The sequence below is a fragment of the Natator depressus genome, chromosome 14 (assembly GCF_965152275.1).
Source record: "Natator depressus isolate rNatDep1 chromosome 14, rNatDep2.hap1, whole genome shotgun sequence".
Taxonomy (NCBI): domain Eukaryota; kingdom Metazoa; phylum Chordata; order Testudines; family Cheloniidae; genus Natator; species Natator depressus.
In genome coordinates, this window is record NC_134247.1 from 3913518 (window position 1) to 3923123 (window position 9606).

The window sequence follows — 9606 nt, forward strand, 5'->3', positions numbered from 1 at the left end:
AGGACCTTGGCTACACTAGAGCTCCCACGGGTGGAGCTTAACAAAGCTCAGCCCTCCTACGACGCAGACCGAGGTCTTATCCCTGCCTGGCAGGGGGGAGACGTGCGACCTACAGAAGTTGAGTGAGGTGTCTAAGGTCCCACAGTGAGGCCTGGCCTACACCTAAAGATGAGATCGCGCTGGTTACACCGCGTAGGGCTGTGGGATAGGTAGGGTGCCCTAACCCCGTGTGGGTGCGGCAAGGTCAATAGAGACCGCCTTGTGGAGAGTTTCATTAACTCCAGCCAGGGAAAACCCCTTCTGTCACTGTAGGAAGCATCTACCCTACGTAGCTGTGGTGTAAAGATGCCCTGTCGCGACATCTCTACCTCCCCGGGATCACAGCTATGCAGGAAAGAAGCGTCACTGGACAGTCAAACCCATAGCCCCCCTCATTGTAAGGTAGCTAAATCCTCATCCCCTCTGCTCACCACCACAGACAGGGCAAGTGCTGGCTGCTTCCCTTGAGCCCAGGATTTAATCAGCACCTTCTAATACACTGAGGACACTGACCCTGGCTTGCAGGCCAAGGCATGATTTGGGATTAGCCCAGAGCCAGGAAATAGGTAATAAAGAATCCTCAGGGGGCCGGCTGGGAGTTTAATTTGCAGATTCCAAACCCATTAACAGCGGGGCTGGTTCCTTGTGGGGTGAATGGTGGGAGATCGCTCTGGATCCAGACAAAGAGCAGAAGGACCCTAAGCCTGCGGAAGTCAATGCGGGACTTTGCCTGGGGAGCGGCTCAGGCTCGCCCAGAACTGAACTCACACTCCCTGCGTTTGAGGGGTGAGGTCAGAGTGGCAGAAACCTTCCTGTGCAGCTCTGACACCAGTCCTCAAACCTGCATGACCAGAGCCGTCAGCCGCGGACGGGACTGACAGAAGGAAAACCACAGAGAGAGAGGGCGCCCTTCCTATGGTGGGTGTCCTTTTTCCTGCAGCGGGTTAGCAGCTGGTTAATGGCGAGCTCACAGAAAGTAACTGTAAATGAGGAATCATCACCCGAGGGTTCTCGTCAGGATCCGCCCCGGTCCAATGTAATGCACATGAGCAGGTGGCGTGTGAAGGGGGGAAAGGGGCTTTAGCTCAGGTGTGGCCAGAGCCGTTGTGTGTCATGAGCAAAGTCATGGAACCGCATGGGCCTAAAGGGGGCCCAGAAGGGCGTGGTGAGCTCGATGACCCTGCCAGAGGATGGGGGGTCCTGGAGCCGGCTGCGGAAGCTGCCTCAGCACAGGTCCCCTTTATCGGCTGTCAGGCAGGGTGCGTTTGCAGCTGGACTGGGATTCAGGGCGCCATGCGTCTCCTTCCACTCCCTGCTTCCAAAGGACAGCTGCAGGCCTGGGTGACTGAGCATCCAGGCTGGCTCCACCCCTGGATTTAACCCTTCTGTGAAGCGCTCGGGGGTGAGCAGAACGGCAGGAGAAATGTAGTGCCAAGGCCAGTGCAAGACACATCCCGGGCCTCCCCCTCCAAGCACCAGTCTTGTAGCCGCTGCACGGAGCATCTGCCGTTTCCACAGCAACACATCTGGAGCGGCCCTTCATCGGCTCTCTCCACCCCGCATCCCAGCCCGGGTCACCTGGTGAACGAGCCGCCCCCAGGCCCTTTCCAGGGGCTCGGGGGGCTGCTTTTCAGCTCTGGGTGAAGCCCGATTCTCCAGGGAGGCTTTGCTGCTTTGATGGCTCTTAGCACTGCACATACGGCAAGAGCCCAGCTGCAAACGCAGTCATTTGACAGGCCCCAGCCCATTGCCGCTAAGCTGTTTCTGCTACCCGGATGACATCCAGCCCATGCAGAGAGCTGGCCCAAGGCCTATGCGCTGCTCAGTGCCTTGGGCTGGACCTCTCCCCAACTGAGCGGCACGCAGAGACCCTGAGCCCAACCGCTCTGCGGGGAGAGCCTGGAGCAGAGCAGCTGAATTTGGGAGCAGCGCCCAGTCCAAATGCCACAGGCAGCTCATTGCCCCTGGCAGGACTGGCTCAGCAGTGGTTCCTCTGTGTTGAATTTCGCTCTTTGCTGGTGCTGATGACCTCTGGGAAAGTACAGGGCGAGGGGAAAACCCGACAGAAAGTCCCTGTTGGTCCAGATTGTGTTTATAGTGTATCTGCATCCACCCACACACGCAGAATTGTATCATTGGCTAGAGCATAAGACCGTGTGAGTGCTTAGCAGTGGCGCTGTCCCAGGGCAGCGAGCGACGGCCTCAGCTCAGCCGGATACGGAGAGGCTTTCTGCACAAAGGCGTTGTGACCCCCGGGTCACCGTCAGCACTGGCTTTAGTGTCCGTCCAACCCCTCCGTCAGGAAGCTTTATCTTTTATTTAACCCTAAGTGGCTGGTGTTAGTTCACCTTTGGCTGGTGCCCGTCGTGGGACTGCGAACTCACTAGTGGATGTGGAAGGCCAAGCTCCAGCCGAAAGGCCGTGTACTCAGAAAGAAAGCGCGAGGTTCCCCGACTCCACCGCGGGGCCTGCGTTGGGGGGGGGGGGCGGGAGGCACTGCCCATCCACGTGGCTCAGAAGGAATCGGGGCCGTGTCCACCTCGGCTCGGTGGCTTGAGCTGCCGGAGCTGAGGGCGGGGGATTGCTCGGCACTTGGCTGAAGGAAGGAATTGCTGTTGGTTTCTCCAGCACCATGCCCAGGAATGACCAAAAGCTGCTCTTGGGGCTCCCGGCTGGCAGTAGCTGTACTTAGCAATGAGTTTTCAGAGTAGCAGCCGTGTTAGTCTGTATTCGCAAAAAGAAAAGGAGGACGTGTGGCACCTTAGAGACCAACCAATTTATTTGAGCATAAGCTTTCGTGAGCTACTTCGTTGCATCTGATGAAGTGAGCTGTAGCTCACGAAAGCTTATGCTCAAATAAATTGGTTGGTCTCTAAGGTGCCACACGTCCTCCTTTTCTTCTCGCAATGAGAGTGACTTGTCCCGGATGGGTGCTGACCTGCAGGGGCAGGCCCGACGCAGAGCCCTGGGTGCTCAATGGATGGGCTCCTGCTGGCTTTGGCCCAGCGAGCAGCCATGGAGTGGCGTTCTGTAAGCGTGAGGCCCAGCGGCTCCATCTGTCCTCAAAATGCTTCCCCACCTGCTCAGGTGCAACTGGCGACGGCAGGGTTTGTTTTGACCCTTCTTCCACATCAGGTGATGGGCTGATTGCTGGTGCCCCGTGTCTGACACTGAGACAAGACACCCCCCCATGCCCGTGCAAGCACTGCACGCTGGAGGGGAGTGCCTGCTGCACCCGGGGCTGCTGAGAAACAGGAAGGCGGCTGTGGGGGGGCAAGGTTTATACAACTGCCCCCCCATACAACCCCCACACGGCCACCATGAATTCACCAGGACGTGTCTTATCATGTCACTTGCCTTGGCATTGGCTGCCAGGCACTGGGCTTTGCAGACACACTCAACAGCCCATGTGTACCAAGGAGTAACAGGGGAGAGCGAGCTGTCTCCTTGGATCAGCGTGGGGACCAAATGGGCCTTGACAGGCCTCCAGAGTTTTGCACTGTTATGACTTGAGCTTCTCCCAAGGGCAAAACACAGTCGCTTATCAGCAGTTTGCAAACCAGACAAGATGGGAAGAGGAGCAATTCTGCAGGCAGAGCTCTGGGGAAGGGAGCCATCCTGGCAGACCAGAGCCCCGGCCCCCTGCTGCTACCTTACCCCAGTGCCAAGAGGTCAGCCCTCGCACCACTAAGGAAAAGGCCATGGCTCCCCTTCCCGCAGCACTCGGGGCTTGTGAACCAGTCACCCAGATCCCAGGCAGCAGGATCCTCTGCTCTGGCTGAGCTGTGCTCACTGCAAAGCCGGGTGGGTCAAAAGTGACTTGACACCTCCAGGCTGCTTTAATTGCCCCCGGGCTGTCCTGGCCCACCCAGGGGCTATTTCCCAGGCCATCCGCCCTGTCTTGGCAACTGGGCAGGAGAGCACCTGCACAGAAGGCACCAAACAGCCACTTGCCCTGTAACATTCTGGCTGGGACCGCCCTGTGTGCATTGTCCTGCCCAGTTCTGCGGTAGGTGGAACCGATGCTCCATGCATGCAAACCTCAACCCCAGCCTTCCTTCCGGACTGGCAGCCAAACCCGCATCCCACTGAGGCCAGCGGCAAAACTCCCACGGGCCAGGACCCCAACGGTTACTGCTCTGCCACGAGGCAGTTGATAAAGGGCGTTGAGATTCCCAGGGATGCTTTAGATTCGGTGCGATGCATCCCTGCACTGGTGCAGAACCCAGGGCGGGGTCATCTTGCACCTCACTTGTCCCAGGGCTGCCCTGATATAGTCTGGCCCCTGGCACCAGTGGGCCTCCAGGAAGCAGCCTGGACAAAGGAACCCACATCAGACCTTGAGCTGGCACTACCCAGAGCAGGGGGGCTGCTCTGTCTCGCGACGCCGTCCTTCACGGGGGGGGGGGGGGTGTGAAGCCAAGGTCTCCTACGCTGGCTAAGGAGCAGTGACGTTATCTCCTGCCTGGTGTTGCCCTGCTGTACCAGACCTAAGGAGGATGCGTGTTCCTTCGAGCCTCCCGCCCTGCGCCACCGACCATGTCACATCACATCGCGTCAGGAGGAACCTCCGATAGCTCCCTCCAGCTGCACAAGCGCCGGCCCTGCGTTGGAGCCCCAGCACCCTGCCGGCCAGGACAGGCGTGACCCAGTCTTCAGAGCCCGTGGGACTGGGCCCTGCGGCGGCTCCTGCTGCTGGCGGCTCGCCGTGAATTCTGGTGACATTTGCAAGTTTCCAAGAGCAGAACTTGGCTTTGGTGCAAGTGACTATGTCAAAGGCCGGAGCCTTGTGCCGCGAATACAATAGCAAGGGTGGGACGTGTCCCCCGGGTACCGGGATCAGCCCCTTCCATGCAGGTCACGCCCTCAATGCCAGGCAGCACCAAATATCCTAACCTGCTTCTCTACTGGCTGCCCAAAGCAAACAGGTCCCTGAGACCACATCCTGCAGCCACACCAGTGTGGGCAAGAGTTACAGGTCAGCGCCCCTTGCACTTTCCTGGAGTGCAAGCAGAATCCCTTGCACTAGTTTTGCTTTTGTGGGAGGCAAACAGTGCAATTCCTGCCCGGTGCTAGGAAGGGGTGAATGTAGCTTGGCAATCTGAACAGGTCAGTGTACGACAAGGGCCGTGATTCTCAGTGAGGCTTGTCCTCCCCTTGAGGATGTGGACAGAGGTGGCTCGGGTCCCTCTGTTTGGGGACCAGCCTCACCCGACTGTAACTTAGAGCCGTTTCAGGGCTGCTCTAACGTATGCTCAGCCTCTGCTGCCCAAGATCCCCTGGGAATCAGAGACTAGCCATAGGGCAGTGCAGTCTGGCCACACCCGACATGGCCCCAGTCTGTCCCCTGCGCCACGAGGGAGAAGCAGGGCCCTAGTGCCTGCCCTTCACCACCTGGGGAAGCCTCCAGCACCAGGGGGCAGGGGAGACTCTCAGGGGGATGGTCACAGCCACTTTAAGGCTGAAAGGGAACCCGGTGAGCTGGGAATTGAACCCAATGAGTGACACGCAGGGTGGACGTGTAGTTGCGGGAGGGGCCCTCCACGTGTAAGTCAGACTCGGTTTGCGCCATCCCTCCCGTTTTCTGAGCAACCCACACCATTTACACCCCTGTGGGCTTAGCCCCAAGGCTTTTCCACAGGGGTTCCAGTAGTCCCAGCTCGTGCCCCCTGTCAGAATGCCACCCCGGCTGGCTGGAGCTGCCAGGCCACGTGTAGCTGTGACCAACCCTGCAGTTCGCAGAGAGACCGCGCAGTGGGACCTGGGTAAAGCCCACTGCTGCCCGGCCCCCTCTGCTTTGCCCTCCGCTGCTCACGGGCTATTTAGTCAGCTCCCCGCTAGGCTGCGCCCCTGAAGGAGCCTGGTCCTCACACAACACGGGACTGTAGCTTTCAGACCCCTGCCCTCCTTCTCCGGCCACCCACACTCATCCCCCCAGAGCAGACATTGGAGCCAGCTCGGTGTCTCGGCAGGCATATGACTCTATATGCAATTTAGGTGGCTGAGTTTGCATCCTGGCATCACAGTCAGACCCGTTGCTTCATGCTACCGGTGAAGGCAGGGATGGGTGAGGCTTCTCTGAGTCCAACATGCGCACATCATTCCAGTGCCCACACACACCCACACACAACACAGGGACATCCTCTAAACTGCCGTCCCAGCCAGCGGGGTTAAATCCATTGATCTGCCCTCAATCCTTGAACAGCTTTTAATTAAAAAGAAAAGGAGGACTTGTGGCACCTTAGAGACTAACCAATTTATTTGAGCCTAAGCTTTCGTGAGCTACAGCTCACTTCATCGGATACATCGGATCATGCATCCAATGAAGTGAGCTGTAGCTCACAAAAGCTTAGGCTCAAATAAATTGGTTAGTCTCTAAGGTGCCACAAGTCCTCCTTTTCTTTTTGCGAATACAAACTAACACGGCTGCTACTCTGAAACCAGCTTTTAATTAGTCACATGTGGTAATATCTGAAGGGCTGTTGACAGTTACCCACATGGCTGAGTCCGTACATCATTCCCTGGAGCTTGGATACTTTTCCTCGGGTGTGACGAGCAGGGAATTGCCCCAACAAAGCTTTGAAACCAGCACCACTCGTCCGTCACCACCACCATGGAATTCACTCCCCCATTTCAAAGACTAAACAAGAAAAGCCCACCCAGGCGGGAAAGGGAGCAGGGGACAAGCAATGAACTCAAAAGGTGGCAAATTCAAAACTAGGCACAGGAACTGCTTTTGGCCCAGAGTGTGATTAGCCTGTGGAACTCTCTGCCACAGGATGTCATTGAGGCCAAGAATTTAGCAAAGCTTCAAAGACGGATTAGACATTCGTGTGGATAACAAGGACAGCCAGAGTTGTAATGGTGCATGTGAACAAAAGAGTGTTAGAAGGGAGATTAAAAGCCCCTCATGTTCCAGGGTTTAAACCCATCTCCATTAGGGATTAGGCTGAGGCCTTCATGGGAGCCAGATTATCCCACATCTGCCTCCTGCAGGGTTCCTTGAACCTTCCCCTGGAGCATCTGGTCCCTGGTGGTGAGCCAGGCTGCTGAGCTAGATGGCCCAAGGGGCTGATCTAGTCTGACAACGCTTATGCTCATATGTAAACCAAACCTGGTTCGTTCTGGTTTTCCCATGAGGGCTTGATGGGAAGCCACCTCTCTCAGGCTGTGCTGTTCTGAAAGGGTCTCCGGTGCCCCTGAAGACAATCTAGTGAGACAAGCCTGGCATGCCATTGTCTTGCATGCTCAATTACAGTTCTTGGAGGAATGGCGGGGCAGTGGCTGCTGTCATGGGCTGGCACATTCTCTTTGGCCTTGTGAGCGAGGGCTGTTTCATTGGTTTCTGGCCGCTTCTTTTAAGAGTGTTCTGAGAAGCCATGAAAGAAACCCAGCAACGGACTTTGGGGGGGGTGGGGGGGTTGTTATTGATTCAGCTCGCCCCACCCACACCCCTGCTCCTGAGCCTGGAAACACCAGTGCCCGCGGACAAACCCCGCAGGCTGGGTCCAGGAGGCTCTGTGCAGCCTGGAGCCAGAGCAGAGCTGGGGCAGGTTGGGAGGGCCCGGCGCTGACTGGCAGGTTTTCGAGGTCAGTGGGTGCCTGCGTGTCGCACTCCTGCAAAGTCCAGCAGCCTCTCCGGCTGCAGCCTAATGTCAGCCGTCTCCCCACCAGCCCGGCTCCGGCGATTGATTCTAATTCCTCCTGACTGGGCTGTCTCACGCGAACACGCTCTCCTGCCAGCCCCCTGTGATGCAGCAGTGTTGGGCTGTGGGGTAGAGTTAAATGTAGTTAGCATTGTGTATACAAATGGTTATTATCAGCCAATGGCTAGGGAACCAGCTTGGGGTAGTGGGTAGAACCCCTGGCTAGCATTTAGCCAAGGTGGGTCCAGTCCTAGCTCTGCCACTGGCTCAGCCTTTCCGCTTGGGCAAGTCACTTCAGCTTTCCTCTGCCTCAGTCTCCTCAGCTGTAAAATGGGGATAATAGTATATATCCCTCCTTTGCAAAGTGCTTTGAGAATGCTGGACCCTTCGCCATAGGCACTCACTACATGCAGCACCAGCCAAGAACAGCCTCAAGGCAGGTGTGTATCCTGCGATCCATGCGGTCTGATGGATTCCTTGTCTGCAAATCCCAGCCATGCACCGTTTGTGCAATGCTTTGTTCCCGTGCCCGTATGAAAAACGGGATGGCTCAGTAATAACGAGCTAGTTCCCCAGAGGCAGAGGAGCCACCATCAGTAATACCTGGATTTAGTAGATGAGACATTAAACTGAGTTTGCTTTTGCAAACCTCCAGTGGCTGCCGTCTGGGTGAAAATGAAAGAATTCCTTTTGCCGTCTCAGGGGACAATGCTAATGTCTGAGAGGCAACTGACTTAGAGGACAGAGCACAGGTCTGAGAGCGTTCTGATCCCCGCCAGTGACTTGCTGTATGTCCACAGGCAAGCCACTTAACTTCTCTGCGACCGGACCTGGGCTACACTTACAAGTTAGATGGAACTAGCTATGCTGCTCAGGCCCTGAGCACTAGTTAGATCGACCTAACCCCCGGTGTCGACTCAGCTCGGTTGGTGGAAGAATTCTTCTGTCCACCTACCTACTGCCTCGCAGAGAGGTGGGCTAACTATAGCGACAGAAAAAACCCTTGCCACTGACGTAGAAAGTGTCTACACTACAGCACTACAGAGGCACAGCGTCTACACTACGGCACTGCAGTCCGCCTCCAAGGCTACACGTGAGCTCCTGCGGGGTGCAAATCAGCTTTTGCTGCATTTGCCTGCATGGACACTTCAAAACAAAGGACCTTCCAGACTGGAGCAGACCTGTGGGCCACCCATCTCAGTCACCACCACCAGAGGCCTCAGAGGAAGGGCAGGAAACCCCACAGCAGGCAGATGTGCAATCATCTGCCCCTCATGAAGGTCTCATCCTAATCCCTAAGAGCTTTGCTAAAACCCTGAAACATGACTCAGAACTTCCCCAGTCACACGCAGCTTTGCAGTGCCAGTATTTTCTCATAGCTCCTTCCACTTGAAGTTCCCAATGTGCCTGGCAAGTGAATAACAGCTCACAACGCCCCGCAGCGAAGAGCGCAATGAATATCTTTAGGCCCATTTTACAGACAGAGAAACTGAGGGGGTATCTACAGTACAGCTGGCAGCTTGCTTCCCAGCAGAGGCAGACAGACGCGCTAGCTCAAGCGCAGCGATGTGAATGTTGCAGGCCGGACGAGCACAAGCTTGTCCGCCCCCCTGGGTCAGTCCTCGGGGGCCAGCCCATGCCGCAACCCACGCCACTGTTTTTAGAGCGCTAGCTCCAGCGGAACCAGCAAGTTTCTGTCACCCAGGTTGGGGGGCTTGCTCCAAGCTGTAATGTGTCATGAGCCTCATGATAATTATTGTTTCCTTGAAACCCCAGCTCCTGGAGTCAAGTGGAGATGTGATGATTCCAGCCTTCATTCTTAAAGGAAAAGTAAGTTTCTAGCCCTCGAGGCTGTGGAGAAAGCTTCCAGATGTGACCCCCAGTGCACCCGAAAGGCTCAAAAAGAAGGCCAATAAATAAA